At 46.9% G+C, this 13,345-nt stretch overlaps 2 long non-coding RNA genes across 2 annotated transcripts; both read right to left on the bottom strand.

The window, feature by feature from the left end:
• Positions 1–2,736: 2,736 nt before the first annotated feature.
• LOC128126253 (uncharacterized) lies at positions 2,737–4,228 on the bottom strand. The gene is made up of 3 exons (XR_008224041.1): positions 3,756–4,228; positions 3,158–3,224; positions 2,737–2,825 (listed from the first exon to the last, which is right to left on the bottom strand). It is a non-coding gene; the product is annotated as an uncharacterized LOC128126253 (long non-coding RNA).
• A 5,163-nt stretch (positions 4,229–9,391) lies between these two features.
• On the bottom strand, positions 9,392–10,796 carry LOC128126254 (uncharacterized). The gene is made up of 3 exons (XR_008224042.1): positions 10,411–10,796; positions 9,813–9,879; positions 9,392–9,480 (listed from the first exon to the last, which is right to left on the bottom strand). It is a non-coding gene; the product is annotated as an uncharacterized LOC128126254 (long non-coding RNA).
• Between the last annotated feature and the right edge of the window lie 2,549 nt (positions 10,797–13,345).

Raw genomic sequence — 13,345 nt, 5'->3', positions numbered from 1 at the left:
AATTACGGCAAGCAGCATAGTGGGGCATGTCGATCAGTGGGTTCGGGTTGTTACAGATGTGGTCAGTCAGGTCATATGAGCAGGGATTGCCCCCTAAATGGTTGATCTATTTGACTGCAACCAGAAAGGCCATAAAAAGGTTGATTGTTTGAGTTTGTCAAGAGGGGCAGTGGTGATACCTACACCAGTCACCTTGGGGATTACTGATGGCTGCCAGGGCTAGGAAGAGACACCTATAGTGAAGAGCAGGGCTTTTTAGATGACTACCGATGAGGCTCAAGCGACACTTGATGTAGTTATCAGTATCTAATTTGATTTTTCTTATTTTTCTTTCCTTATTTTTTCTTATATTTTATCTAATCATGTATAGGGGTTTTCTTAGTTAACGAAAAGACTGCTCATGTTCTGTATGATTCGGGTGCTACCTGATCCTTTGTATCTCTTGTGCTTAGCAAAAAGTTTTGTGCTGCTCCTAGGATTCTGGAGTAGCCGTTAGAGGTCCAGATTGCTAATGATCATTATGTGAGTGCTTCAAGATTTCATCGTAGGTGTGTCCTGAACCTGTTCAGCGAGAAGTACTCTATTGATTTGGTGTTGATTCCGTTGTGGGGATCGAAGGTTATCATCAGAATGGACTGGTTGGGTCCTAATGGAGCCTTGATTTATTGTAGGCACCAACTAGTGAAAGGTTAAACCCCAAGTGTGGGAGAACTGGTTATTCTTGGGGAGGGAGCATCGCATGGGTTTGGTCTGATCGAGGACCATTTGGCCTCATGAGTCGTTGGACCCTCTGGTCCAGTCTATATAACACATAGCATACATATAACACAATGCACATAAATCTACAACATACACATACACATAGGACCCTCCAGTCTGCACATAGATACCACTCTAGGTAATGTATAGTGAGGAGACTCACCTCGGGTAACCTTGGAAAGTCTCAAACTCGAAATATTGATCTAGCCTCCGCCTAATGAAATAAAGTAATTTACCTCTAATTAACAACGGTTCTCAAAGGCTAGACTAATCCCTTCCTATAATCTCTCAGAAGGGGAAAAGACCATTTTACCCTTCTAATGGTCCAAATGTCCAAATCTTGACCAAACCCTAAAAGTCAACGAACGTCAACTCCAGTCAACGGACCAACCTTGACCAGACTCATCGAGTGCACTCGGGTGACTCGACGAGTCCATGCGTGTCCTCTGAATCCTCCTAATACCTCACTCGACTCGTCGAGTTAACCTTTCACCCGATGGATTACCATTGACCACGAATCGCGAAGCAACACGATCCGACTCGTCGATTCCTCTCACAGACTCGGCGAGTTTCCTCCACGACAATGCTCAAACGACCTTCTGAGGTAAGATCTATTTCTCGAACTTATAGATCTGGCCTTCTAACACCCAAAAGTCACGTAAAGGTCTCATCTTTACGTGCATGCATCGCACATATGTCTCCATTTGATGAAATAATTCATAAATTGGTAACCTAGATTCAAAACTCTCATGAGACTGCATAAAGTTGGACGATTGGGACTCTCTGGACCTCTCAAGGTTCAGATCTAAAGTCTATTCCTCAATGGGACTCCATATGCCCAATATTCCAACTAAAGAATGGGTAAAGGAACCCTAGATTCATGAGATCTACTATATACATGAAAATAGGCATGAATTCATACCTCAAACAGTAACCTTTGATGAACTGATAGCAGATCTGAGCTCCTCAATCCGTCTAGCTTTGAATCCCCTCCTTCCTTCTTGCAAGAATGCACTAATGGTGATGCAATTAGCTCCTTCTCTCACTCTCTATGCTCTCTGGTCGTTAGGGTTTTTCAAGTGGGTGTGCAGCCGCAAATGAAGGCCATAAGGTCCTTTAAATAGGGCACTGGCCCAAAGAATTAGGGTTTTTGTCCGCAGCGCGGACTCGACGAGTCGACTCTCCGACTCGTCGAGTCCATTCATTAATCCGAGTCATCAGTCGCGATCCTACTCAACGATTTTAGGCGTCAACTCTTTGAGTCCGTCTTCTCATCTTAAAACAAATATTAAAATTATGATACCTGGAAATCCGAATGCTACATTTTCCAAGATTTTTTTTTATCAGGATACCATTAGATGAGGGTTAGAAACGAGGACGTGTAGAAGACAACCTTCAGGACTCGTTATGGCCACTATGAGTTTGTGTTGCTGCCATTTGGGATCACCAAGGCACCAACGTCATTCATGGATCTCATGAACCGGGTATGGAGGCCAATACTGGATCGGTCGGTGATAGCAGATCTGAGCTCCTCAATCCGTCTAGCTTTGAATCCCCTCCTTCCTTCTTGCAAGAATGCACTAATGGTGATGCAATTAGCTCCTTCTCTCACTCTCTATGCTCTCTGGTCGTTAGGATTTTTCAAGTGGGTGTGCAGCCGCAAATGAAGGCCATAAGGTCCTTTAAATAGGGCACTGGCCCAAAGAATTAGGGTTTTTGTCCGCAGCGCGGACTCGACGAGTCGACTCTCCGACTCGTCGAGTCCATTCATTAATCCGAGTCATCAGTCGCGATCCTACTCAACGATTTTAGGCGTCAACTCTTTGAGTCCGTCTTCTCATCTTAAAACAAATATTAAAATTATGATACCTAGAAATCCGAATTGTAACAACTCAAATTTTTCAAACAAATTTTTCATTTTTAAAACATAATATTTTTCATTAAAAACAAGGCATATATATAGTTTAATTATTCGGTCAATACAATTATTCAAACTCCCAAGATCCTAAAACAATCTTCAGTGTGTATCGATCATGCCGGCGCCTTCCCACGGTCCTCGCTAGTACCTGAAATACATACATACACAACAACTGTAAGCATAAATTCTTAGTGAGTTCCCCAATATACACTTACACACATACGCCTTTCCAGGCCCTGACCTTCTGGTCCTCAATACAACGCCTTCCGACCCATAACATAATCGCCTTCCGGCCCATAACATATTGCCTTCCGGCCCACATATCATACATAGCACATATAACACTTAACTTACCACATATAGCATACATATCCTTATAACACTTAACTTACCACATATAACATACATACCACATAACATATTCGACCTTCCGGTCACACAGTCAAACCCTTCCGGGTACAGTATAGTGAGAAAACTCACCTCGTAAGTGCTGAAAGCTAGCAACTCCTGAAATCACTTGCGCACAAACCAACGAGCTACAACCCTCCTATAACATTACATAACTCATTAACACTCATATCATCTAAGTGTGACTATCCCTAAGAAGTCAGACTTAGGTCAACTCTGGTCAACGGTCAACGGTCAACTCGACTGGACTCGGCGAGTACCATGGCGACTCGGCGAGTCTAGTCGTCCTCACAGATTCCTGAATATTCCCTTTCTACTCGTCGAGTATACCTCTTGACTCGACGAGGTCCTCGTGGAAGAATCGCGGGGCCACCCCGACTCCACTCGCCGAGTCTGATGAACAACTCGGCGAGTCCCAGCACATCTTCAAGCTACTCGCCGAGTCTGAAGAACAACTCGGCGAGTCCATGCCATGCAGACGAGTAACTGCTTCCTGAGATAGGTCTCGTCCCGAAGTACACATGCATGGGACCTTGTGGACCTCTAAAGGTCCTAATACAAGACTATAATCGTGGGGTAACAAGGCATTTCTTCATCAAATCACTAAATGGGTTCTATAAACCCTAATTTCATAAATACATCAAAATAACAGATTTGGTCCGAGTATTACCTGAAAACGCACTCTCTGTGTCCCCCAAATCTCAGGACTCAATCCTCCTTGATATTCCTTTAGCCAAATCCCTCTTCTTCTTGCCTAACCAATTCTTCCAAGTTCCAAAGCTTTCTCCCTTGCTCTAGGCGTCCACAGCGATTAGGGTTCCTCTCAATTGACCAAAAGACTGAAAATGACGGCCTAAGAGGCGTTAAATACGATCCAAACTGAACGGTTAGGGTTTCTGCTGAACAGCGTCGACTCGCCGAGTCCATATCTGGACTCGTCGAGTCCAGTCGCGGACCCGCGACCAAGTCCGCGATCCTACTCGGCGAGTCTAGGCTCCAACTCGCCGAGTCCCCTCTTAAATCTCCCCAAAAACATAATTTTAATAATACCTGAGATTCCGGGCTGTTACAATTCTCCCCCACTTGGATTAGACTTCGCCCTCGAAGTCTCATTCTGCAAATAGTTCCGGATGCTGCTCCCGCATTTCGCGCTCCGGTTCCCAAGTCATTTCTGATCCCTTACGGTGTTGCCATTGAACCAACACCAGAGGTACTTCCTTGTTCCTCAGAACCTTGATCTTCCGATCCCTGATAGCCACTGGTCTCTCCGCGTAATTCAGGCTCGCATCCACCTGAATATCCTCCAATGGAACCACTGCCGACTCATCGGCTATGCACTTCCTCAACTGCGACACATGAAAAGTGTCATGGATCTGACCCAACTCCGCTGGCAACTCCAACCGATAGGCTACCCGGCCTACCCTTGCAACCACACGAAATGGCCCAATATACCGGGGCCCCAATTTGCCCCTCTTCCTGAATCGAATCACTCCTTTCCAAGGAGAGACCTTCAGGAGAACATAGTCGCCGACTTGAAATTCAAGCTCGGATCGGCGCCTGTCTGCATAACTCTTCTGTCGGCTCTGGGCAGTCAATAATCTTTGTCTCACTTGTTGAATCTGCTCTGTCGTCTGGAGTATGATCTCCGTGCTGCCCATCACTCTCTGTCCCACCTCTCCCCAGCAAATGGGGGTCCGACACCTCCTACCATACAACAGCTCGAAAGGTGGCATACCAATGCTCGAATGATGGCTGTTGTTGTAGGAGAACTCTGCCAATGGTAAGTACGCATCCCAACTACCCCCGAAGTCTAACACACACGCTCGGAGCATGTCTTCCAGCGTCTGAATTGTCCGCTCGCTCTGACCGTCTGTCTGGGGATGGTATGCGGTACTAAAATGCAATTTAGTACCCAGCTCCTCATGGAATTTCTTCCAGAATCTGGAAGTAAAGCGCACATCACGGTCTGACACAATCGAGATCGGCACCCCGTGCCGAGACACCACCTCTCTCACGTATATCTCCGCCAATTTCTCCGCCGAAGAACTCTCACTGATGGCAAGGAAGTGTGCACTCTTTGTCAACCTATCCACGATCACCCAAATTGCGTCAACTCCCCTAGCAGTCCTCGGCAATTTGGTGATAAAATCCATAGTAATCTGTTCCCACTTCCACTCGGGGATCTCCAATGGCTGTAACTTACCATGCGGTCTCTGGTGCTCAGCCTTAACCCTACGGCAGGTCAAGCACCTCTCAACGAACCATGCCACGTCCCTCTTCATACAGGGCCACCAATATTCCTTCCTTAAATCCAAATACATCTTCGTAGCACCGGGATGAATCGAGAATTTCGATTTATGAGCCTCTTCCATCAACGTAATACGCGTACCGCCCACAAACGGCACCCAAATCCGACCCTGAAAGGTCATAAGGCCTCGACTATCCTTGACAAACTCTGAGATTAACCCCACAACCCGCTCTTTCTTCTGCATTTCTGGTCGCACAGCCTCAGCCTGTGCCCTACGAATATCATCCAATACAGAAGTCATCACGGTCAGTCTCAAGCACACATCTCGCAATGGAGTGCTCTCCGCCCTGCGGCTCAATGCATCGGCTACCACATTAGCCTTGCCTGGGTGGTACAGGATCTCACAATCATAATCCTTGACCACATCCAACCACCTCCTCTGACGCATATTTAGGTTGGGTTGATCCATCAAATACTTCAAACTCTTATGGTCCGTGTATATCGTACATCGAACCCCATACAAGTAGTGACGCCAAATCTTGAGAGCGAACACTACTGCTCCCAGCTCTAAATCATGCGTGGGATATCTCGCCTCATGAGGCTTCAGCTGCCTCGATGCATAAGCTATCACATGACCCCTCTGCATCAACACTGCACCCAATCCCGAAATCGATGCGTCGCAATATACCACGAAATCTTCCATCCCTTCTGGGAGAGCTAATACCGGGGCTTCGCACAATCTCTGGCGAAGTGTCTCAAAGGAGGTCTGCTGCTCGGGCCCCCATGAGAATGTAACACCCTTCCGGGTCAATCTGGTGAGTGGCACTGCGATCTTGGAGAAATCCTTGATAAATCTCCGATAATACCCTGCCAACCCTAGGAAACTTCTGATCTCAGAGGGTGACTTCGGCACCTCCCAACTCATCACCGCCTCAACCTTGGCCGGGTCGACCAATATCCCTTTCTGATTAACCACATGTCCTAGAAACTGGACCTCCCGCAACCAGAATTCACATTTGGAGAACTTTGCATAAAGCTTCTCCGACCTCAATACCTCAAGGACCTCCCTCAAATGCTCCTCATGCTGCTCTCTCGATCTCGAATACACCAGAATGTCGTCGATAAATACGATCACCGACCGATCCAACATCGGCCTGCATACCCTGTTCATGAGATCCATGAACACAGCCGGGGCATTGGTGAGTCCAAAAGGCATCACCACAAACTCATAATGCCCATATCGCGTCCTAAACGCTGTCTTCTGGACATCTTCATCCCGTACTCTCACCTGATGGTAACCCGACCTCAGATCGATCTTGGAAAACCAAGATGCTCCCTGCAACTGATCGAATAAATCATCGATCCTCGGCAACGGGTAACGGTTCTTGACCGTTAGCTTGTTCAACTCCCGGTAATCAATGCACATCCGGTGTGAACCATCCTTCTTCTTGACGAACAAAATAGGTGCTCCCCATGGCGAGCTGCTCGGCCGAATAAATCCCTTTCCCAGCAACTCCTGGAGTTGCGAAGACAACTCTTGCATCTCTGGAGGTGCAAGACGATAGGGCACTTTAGCAATAGGCGCTGCCCCCGGAACCAGATCAATACTAAACTCTACTTGCCTCACAGGCGGTACTCCCGGCAACTCCTCGGGAAAGACATCTGAAAATTCGCGCACCACTGGAACTTCCTCAACTGACTTCGGTTTCTCGGAAACCTCCCGCGTATCCATCACATACGCCACAAAACCTTTACAGCCCTGCCGTAGACACTGCCTCGCCCTAGCGGCCGAACAAAAAGCTGATCCCGAACGGGTACCCTCGCCGTACACCGAAAGAACTCCCCCTCTAGGGTCTCGTATAGTCACCAACTGACGCTCACAGTCGATGACAGCGCCGAACCGGCTTAGCCAGTCCATGCCCACGATGACACAGACATCCCCCATCGCGATAGGAATCAGATCAATTGGGAATCCAATCCCGAAAATCTCTAGTACACATCCCCGAAGAACCTCCGTAGCGCAAATCACCTTCTCGTCAGCTATAGAGACTCTCAAAGGTCGACTCAACGACTCACGACTAACGCCAATATGCTGACTAAAAGCCAAGGACACAAAGGACCTACTCGCACCCGAGTCAAATAACACTAAGGCAGGCACAGAGTTCACAAGGAAAGTACCTACGCGCATAATAACATAAGCATAACATATCGACATTAAAATAAATACATGAATTACAACATACCTGCCACAACATCGGGCGCAGCGCGGACCTCCTCCGCAGTCAGCTGAAAGGCTCTCCCACGAGCCCTCGGGGCCTCGACCTTCACCGGTCGAGTCTCAGTAGTCCTGGCAACAGGTGCAGATCCCTGACGAAGCTGAGGGCACTCGGCCTTCCGATGGCCGGTCTGGTTGCAATGAAAGCAAACCATAAATCCCTTGGGACACTCTCTAGCAATGTGTCCCTCCTTGCCACACTTGTAGCAAGCACCGGCTCGACACGCCCCATCATGACCCTTACCGCACTTTACGCAAGTGCGGTTCTTCGAACCTCCCGTCCTCGAATCGGCGGACTTAATCCGCTTGGCTGCCGGCTGAGACTGAGCCGGTCGCCGGTCTGCCTGCTGAGACTCGGCCTCCTCCCTGGCCTGAGTCTCTAACTCGATCTCACGCTTCCTGGCATTCGCCTGAAGCTCAGTAAAAGTATGGTAAGTGGAGTTTGACACAAACTCCCGGATCTCCCTCCTCAGAACACCCAAGTACCGGCTCATCCGAGCCTGCTCTGTGGCCACTAGCTCGGGGCAAAACATCGCCCTCTCGTGGAACTTCCGCGTGATCGCCGCCACCGAATCAGTACCCTGCTTGAGGGTTAAGAACTCCTGAACCAATCGTTCCCGCTCCACCGGGGGGACGTACTCATCCCTGAACATGGTAGTGAACCCCTCCCATGTCACTGCCGCAGTCTCTGCTAAAGTGAAGTTCGCCGTCACGAACTTCCACCAGTCCTTGGCTCCCAGGCGGAGCTGGTTCAAAGCGAACCGTACCCTCAGGTGCTCCGGGCATGAACAAGTGTAGAAGCACCCCTCTATATCTGCGATCCACCTCATCGCAGCAATCGGATCCTGCGTCCCATCGAACTCTGGTGGCTTCGTGTTGCTGAACTCTCGGAACAGCAATGAGTCACCCCCCTGTGGCCTAGCAGCGGCCACAGCTGCGGTAGCTGCAGCGGTTGCAGCCTCAGTCAATGCGGCGTACCGCTCGTCGAACGTCTCCATCAGAGTGGTCTTGATAGACCCAAACATCTCCGGGATCTCAGCCCGGATCGCCGCCGCCACCTCCTCGTGGATCATCTGACGAATATCCTCGTCACTCACACCGCTCGTACTCGCCCCGTGCCGCGGTCTAACCATGATATCTCTGAAATACAACATAAAACTATCAGAGATTCTACCGAGTATAATCGTACTCGACACGCAACCCTACTCAGTCCCAGATATCCAGGGATTCTTACTTGGGCCTCCCACTGACCCGGTGTCCTCGGTAGTACGGGCCCAATACTACCGACCACACCGCATCAATGTTCATCCCAAGTCCTCCTCCCCAAACTCCAGATAGTGAGTACTCTACTTCTGATACGCTCAAGCTACCCGCATACTAGCAAAGCATCACATATAGGCAACTTCCCTAGACTAAGGCATCACAAATCAGGCCACTCTAGTCCTATCATGAATACCTAGTCTTCTAGCATGCATAACAATTCATATCATATAATATTGTAAGGTATTTTGGGGATCTTATACCGTTCGGGCGCTGACTGATCGTACACACTGCTTCTTTCTTGCTTACCACAAAACCATTTACAAAAGTTTATGCCTTTATTTGAAAAGTTTCCTCGAATCCTCGGTTTGAGTTCAGTTACCCCCGAAGGTGCACCCGAATCCCTCAAACCAAGGCTCTGATACCAATTGTAACAACTCAAATTTTTCAAACAAATTTTTCATTTTTAAAACATAATATTTTTCATTAAAAACAAGGCATATATATAGTTTAATTATTCGGTCAATACAATTATTCAAACTCCCAAGATCCTAAAACAATCTTCAGTGTGTATCGATCATGCCGGCGCCTTCCCACGGTCCTCGCTAGTACCTGAAATACATACATACACAACAACTGTAAGCATAAATGCTTAGTGAGTTCCCCAATATACACTTACACACATACTCCTTTCCAGGCCCTGACCTTCTGGTCCTCAATACAACGCCTTCCGACCCATAACATAATCGCCTTCCGGCCCATAACATATTGCCTTCCGGCCCACATATCATACATAGCACATATAACACTTAACTTACCACATATAGCATACATATCCTTATAACGCTTAACTTACCACATATAACATACATACCACATAACATATTCGACCTTCCGGTCACACAGTCAAACCCTTCCGGGTACAGTATAGTGAGAAAACTCACCTCGTAAGTGCTGAAAGCTAGCAACTCCTGAAATCACTTGCGCACAAACCAACGAGCTACAACCCTCCTATAACATTACATAACTCATTAACACTCATATCATCTAAGTGTGACTATCCCTAAGAAGTCAGACTTAGGTCAACTCTGGTCAACGGTCAACGGTCAACTCGACTGGACTCGGCGAGTACCATGGCGACTCGGCGAGTCTAGTCGTCCTCACAGATTCCTGAATATTCCCTTTCTACTCGTCGAGTATACCTCTTGACTCGACGAGGTCCTCGTAGAAGAATCGCGGGGCCACCCCGACTCCACTCGCCGAGTCTGATGAACAACTCGGCGAGTCCCAGCACATCTTCAAGCTACTCGCCGAGTCTGAAGAACAACTCGGCGAGTCCATGCCATGCAGACGAGTAACTGCTTCCTGAGATAGGTCTCGTCCCGAAGTACACATGCATGGGACCTTCTGGACCTCTAAAGGTCCTAATACAAGACTATAATCGTGGGGTAACAAGGCATTTCTTCATCAAATCACTAAATGGGTTCTATAAACCCTAATTTCATAAATACATCAAAATAATAGATTTGGTCCGAGTATTACCTGAAAACGCACTCTCTGTGTCCCCCAAATCTCAGGACTCAATCCTCCTTGATATTCCTTTAGCCAAATCCCTCTTCTTCTTGCCTAACCAATTCTTCCAAGTTCCAAAGCTTTCTCCCTTGCTCTAGGCGTCCACAGCGATTAGGGTTCCTCTCAATTGACCAAAAGACTGAAAATGACGGCCTAAGAGGCGTTAAATACGATCCAAACTGAACGGTTAGGGTTTCTGCTGAACAGCGTCGACTCGCCGAGTCCATATCTGGACTCGTCGAGTCCAGTCGCGGACCCGCGACCAAGTCCGCGATCCTACTCGGCGAGTCTAGGCTCCAACTCGCCGAGTCCCCTCTTAAATCTCCCCAAAAACATAATTTTAATAATACCTGAGATTCCGGGCTGTTACACGAATGCTACATTTTCCAAGATTTTTTTTATCAGGATACCATTAGATGAGGGTTAGAAACGAGGACGTGTAGAAGACAACCTTCAGGACTCGTTATGGCCACTATGAGTTTGTGTTGCTGCCATTTGGGATCACCAAGGCACCAACGTCATTCATGGATCTCATGAACCAGGTATGGAGGCCAATACTGGATCGGTCGGTGATTGTGTTTATTGATGATATTCTGCTCTACTCCAAGACCAAGGATCATCATGAGGATCATTTTCGGGATGTATTAGAGACTTCGAGGAGGGAGAAGATGTATTCCATGTTCACCAAATGCGAGTTTTGGTTGCGAGAGGTGCCGTTCTTGGTGCATATCGTTAACCACATGGATATATTGGTCGATCTACCCAAGTTGGAGGTATTGATGTGATGGGAGGTTCCGAGAACCCCATATGAGATTCGAAGTTTCATGGGTCTTGCGGGATATTACTAGAGATTTATACAGGATTTCTCCAAGATTGTTGTGAACTTGACCCACTTGACAAAGAAGAATGTTACCTTTCGGTGGGGACCCGATTAATAGTTGGCTTTTGAGACACTGAGGTAGAGGTTGTGCTAGGCCCCGATTCTTATGATTCCCAATGGCAAGGATAACTTTGTGGTTCATATTGATGCCTCTATATCGAGTTTGGGAGTTATTCTTATCTAGAGGGGTCGTGTGATTGCTTACACTTCGAGGTAGCTGAAGCCTCATGAGGCGAATTACCCTATGCATGATTTGGATTTGGGGGTTATTGTGTTTTTCCTGATGATTTGGAGGCACTATTTGTATGGGGTTAGTTGTACTATCTATACTGACCACAAGAGCTTGGGATGTCTGATGGATCAGTGACAACGAAGGTGGTTGGATGCGGTAGAGGATTATGCTTGTGAGATTCTGTACCACCTTGAGAAGGACAATGTGGTGGCCGATGCCCTTATTCGTAAGGATATGAGTGCACCTATCGAGGATATGTGTTGGAGGATGGTTATCATTTCTACTTTGTTAGATTTGATTAAGGAGGCTCAGGTGGAGGAATTGAGAAAGGAGAATTGGAAAGTAGAGAGAATCAGGGTGCACATTCCTTTATTCGTCATAGATAGTCCGGATTTGTTGACCCTCAGTGTGGTAGAGTTTGGGCTTCGACTGTTATTGAGGTGAGGCCGACAGTTCTAGAAAAGGCTCACAAGTCAATGTTTTCCATCCATCTAGGGGCCATGAAGATGTATAGGGATTTGAAGTTGCACTATTAGTATCCATGTTTGAAAAGGGAGGTAGCATGGTTTGTGGAGCGGTGTTTGACTTATCGGAAAGTCAAGGCCAACATCAGAAACCCGACGACAAGATGCCACAATTGCCTATTTCCATGTAGAAATTGGAGGAAATCACCATGGACTTTATCACAAAGCTGCCAAGGACGACACGAGGAGTTGACTCTATCTGTATCATTGTTGATAGATTGACTAAGAGTGCACACTTCATACTAATTTTCAAGAGTATATCTACCAAGAAGCTAGCTGACATTTACATTCGGGAGGTGGTGGTTCGGAACGAAGTGCCATTTTTGGTTGTTTCGGATTGTGAAATTCCCTTCACCTCCATGTTTTGGTCCGAAGACCTTTATCTTTGGAGTATGGAATACTCCAGAGCTTTTAAGTTGTCCTTTCAAACGTTTTAGGGTATGTTAGGTCATAAAAATGCAAGCTTGGACCTTGGTCTTCTTCCATGCAAGAGTAATGGGGTATTAGATGGCTAAACGATTTAAGGTTTGTGTGTTGGGCTCATTGTTTCCATGAAAAAGCATAAAGGATGCAAATTTATGGCTTAAATGTCTTATTAGACTTTGATCTGGAATTTGAACATTAAATCTTAAGGCATCCAGTCATCAAAAAAGGGTTTGGATTTCATGTCTGTATACAACGTGTACTCTGGCGTACACTGAGTGTAGTGAGATGAGACCCTGTAAACCACCTTTGCAAGGTCGCACAGTATGCTGGGCGTAAGATGGAAATGCCTGGCCTACTCCCTGAAACCCGTTGTGATGTTCTTGAGCCTTGGGCCATTAAATGTTTTTGGCTTTGGTTAGATGGGTGATGTATGGAAGGCAAAATGGTTTTTTCCATTGACATGTTAAAGGATGATTAGACCACTGATTTTGGATTAAAACCCTGATTATTAATTAGGATTGTAATTGGGTTACATTTAGTGTTAGGAGTCGTGTTAGCAGCTTCTCGAGTGTGTGATTCTTTTATCTTCGGTTAGAGTTGAGTCTTCTTACCACACTTATGGGTCGAAGGCACCAATTCATGGCCGACCCACTGACATATATGTGTAGGATGTGTACCATTATGTGATTATTGCTTATGTGATTGTGTGATATATGCATGGAGCTAATTTGGGCTTGGAATAATTATGGACATGGGGTTGATACGGACCCAGGGGTTGATACGGATCAAAAACATCATTCACTGTTACATAGGGTTGAGACGGACCCAGGAGTTGTTATGGAC

The sequence above is a fragment of the Lactuca sativa genome, chromosome 5 (assembly GCF_002870075.4).
Source record: "Lactuca sativa cultivar Salinas chromosome 5, Lsat_Salinas_v11, whole genome shotgun sequence".
Classification (NCBI taxonomy): domain Eukaryota; kingdom Viridiplantae; phylum Streptophyta; class Magnoliopsida; order Asterales; family Asteraceae; genus Lactuca; species Lactuca sativa.
This window is presented reverse-complemented; position numbering and strand designations above follow the sequence as displayed.